At 39.6% G+C, this 2,896-nt stretch overlaps 1 pseudogene; it reads right to left on the reverse strand.

Moving 5' to 3' along the window:
- Nucleotides 1–413: 413 nt before the first annotated feature.
- Nucleotides 414–1,268, reverse strand: LOC102852640 (annotated as a pseudogene).
- Between the last annotated feature and the right edge of the window lie 1,628 nt (nt 1,269–2,896).

The raw sequence follows: 2,896 nt of genomic DNA on the forward strand, positions 1-2,896 counted from the left end.
ACCCTTCTTTGGAATGGGAACAAATATAGATCTCTTCCAGTCAGTTGGCCAAGTGGTTGTTCTCCAGATTTCTTGGCACAACTTGGTGAGCACATCCAGGGCAGCATCTGTTAGCTGAAGTGCTTCAATTGGTATACCATCTATTCCTGGGGCCTTATTTTTTGCTATTTCCTTCAAAGCAGCTTGAACTTCTTCCTTCATCACCATAGAGTCAGAATGAGACCTGAAATTTTGTTGAATGTCTCCCTGTTAATGATTTCTTTCATGAGAAGTTGGGTCTGACTGCAAAGGAATTGACAGGAAAGAAAGTGCTTTATTCTTGTTTACATTGGAGAAGAACGGGCAATCTACTCCTGTGCAATTAACCACCTCTGAAAATCGTCCAGAGAGTCAGCTGTGGGTGGGTTCTGACTCTATGGTACATGACAATAACAATTCTTGATTAAAACTGGGAGTGAGTACATCAGTTAGTAAGGAACACTATAGGGGCTACAACTGGAGATCACACCCGTGGACACACACTTGTTCTCTGGGATTCCAAACCAGGTATTTCTTATGTGGTGCCTAATGGCTTTGGCAACAGATATTGCCATGGATAGCTTGTGAACTTTGATAAACAGCTGTGTCAAGCTGCTGCACAGTCATTTATAATTATCTCTTAAGTCAACTGTCATCTTTAATAGCTTCATAAATACCAACTTTTCTGTGAATTTTCCCCTTGGCATGGTTGGCATCTAGATACTAGGTTAAGGAATGGTTTTCTGAGATAATGACATCATTTACCAATCATATTAAGTTTATAAGCAATTTAAGCCTTAGCTTTATTTTGATCCAGACAAACCAAACAGCTGAAGTTCTCCTTGGGTGTGGATGGACTTGATGACATCAGTATTAACTGAGTTTCCCCCACTGATGACCTTAACTGAATTTTCAGCATATTTATCTATGGCTACATCTTGGACTTGAAGATTTCACATTGGATTTCAGTATGTCTTTCCTCTTCATGGTCATTCTTGACATGGACCTCATGACGATAGCTGCATCCAGGCCTTTGAAGGCAATCTCTTCCCTATCTCTTGCAATAACATCTTTCAGGAGGGGAAGGGCACAGTCTCATAGCTCCATCATGATACCATCCAGGGCAACCATCATCAGAGAATCAGGGGCTGGGCTTTACCAAATATGGAACCATTTCCAATACTGTGAAGCAGAAAACATTCCATCTGACCCATTGCTCTAGTCACAAGTACCTTAATTGGTTGAGACATAGTTGGAAACTACAGACAATTTTAGCAGCTGCACTACCAGCCTTAGGGAATCAGACAACGTCTACTACAGACTTGATTCTGAAAGTTCTATTTTTTAATCCAACAATTCACTATTCAAATAATTATCAGAGATACTGAAAGTATCAGAACTAACCATTTCGGGAACTGGACAAAATCACTTTCACAGTTGGTCAGAAACTCACCGGACTTATCAATTATCAAATATCTGATTACTTATCACTTATCAAATATTCTTTCATGCTAAAAGAACTGATTAAGCCTTGAGTTGTTATGATGAAATTTCTATGGAAAAATGACTAGGGTTGTATAAAAAAATGATGGAAGGAATACACAGTCACTCAAACAAAAAGAAGAGGCTGATACTGAGTCACTTCAGGAAGTATCATATGATCAAGAGCAGTGATACTGAATGTAAAAGTTTAAGCTACACTGAAGGCATTGTCAAAAAAACAGGGCTTCAGGAATGGATGGAATATCAGTTGAGTTATTTAAGAAAACAGAAGGAGCCTTGGAGGATTGAAGAATTGTCATGTTTTCATTTTAAAGTTGTTGAAGAATATATCATGGGTGACTAAAAGAACAAAAAGTTTATCTTTTAAGAAGTACGGTCAAGAGTGCTCCTTATAAGTGAGGATGGTGAGATTTTTTTTTTCTCATATACTGTGGTTATTAGGAGGGGCATATTTTTTTTTAAAGCAGAGGGTCAGCAAAAAAGTACCTCTTGACCCCTTGTCAAGAAGTATTGACACGGTTGTTGTTATGTGCTGTCAATTCGCCTGCGACTCATAGCGAACTTTTGCACAATATCTCTGAAGTCTACCCTGTCCTGAGCCAGTCTCACCAACTCCAATACATCTACCCCTATTGCCCCAGGTGCTGTAATCAATCTATCTCATCTGGGGTCCTCCTCTTTTTGACTGCCCCTCTACTCTTCTGAGCATGATATCCTTCTCTGAGGACTGATCTCTCCGGGCCACATTCCCAAATTATGTCAGACAGAACTTCAAAATCCTAACCTCCAAGGAGAAACTTGTTTTCACTCTCTTCAAGACAGACTTACTTGTTTTCTTGGTGCTTCATAGTATGTTCAAGACTCTTCTCTAGTACCATGAATCAAAGACATTGAATTTTTCTTCTATCATCCAGCTCTCTGATGCAAATTATTGCAAAGACCATGGCCTGGATCAGGCACACCTTATTCTCTAGACTAATATCATTGCTTCTTAGTACTATGTAGAAGTCACCGACAACAGATTTTCCCGGTGCAATTTCATTTTTTATTTCCAAACTGCTGGTTCCAAGAGTTTGACTGTAGAGATGAAGAAGTTGTAATTGCTAACAAACTTAATATCTTCTCCATCTATCATGGTGCTGCCAATTGGCCCAGTGGTGAGAATCTTTGTGTTCTTGATGTTGAGCTTCAATCCATATTGAAGGCTGCAGTCCTTGACCTTCTGCAGCACATGCTTCAGGTTCTCCTCAGCTTCATCAAGCAATACTGTGTGGTAGGCATAATGTATGTTGTTGATGAGTCTTCCTCCCTCCAATCCTGATGTCACATTCCTCCTCCTAAAGTCCATCCTCCCAAATGATGTGTTCTGAATATA

The sequence above is a fragment of the Elephantulus edwardii genome, unplaced genomic scaffold (genome assembly GCF_000299155.1).
Source record: "Elephantulus edwardii isolate Elephantulus edwardi_28Jun2011 unplaced genomic scaffold, EleEdw1.0 scaffold00557, whole genome shotgun sequence".
In the NCBI taxonomy this organism is placed as follows: domain Eukaryota; kingdom Metazoa; phylum Chordata; class Mammalia; order Macroscelidea; family Macroscelididae; genus Elephantulus; species Elephantulus edwardii.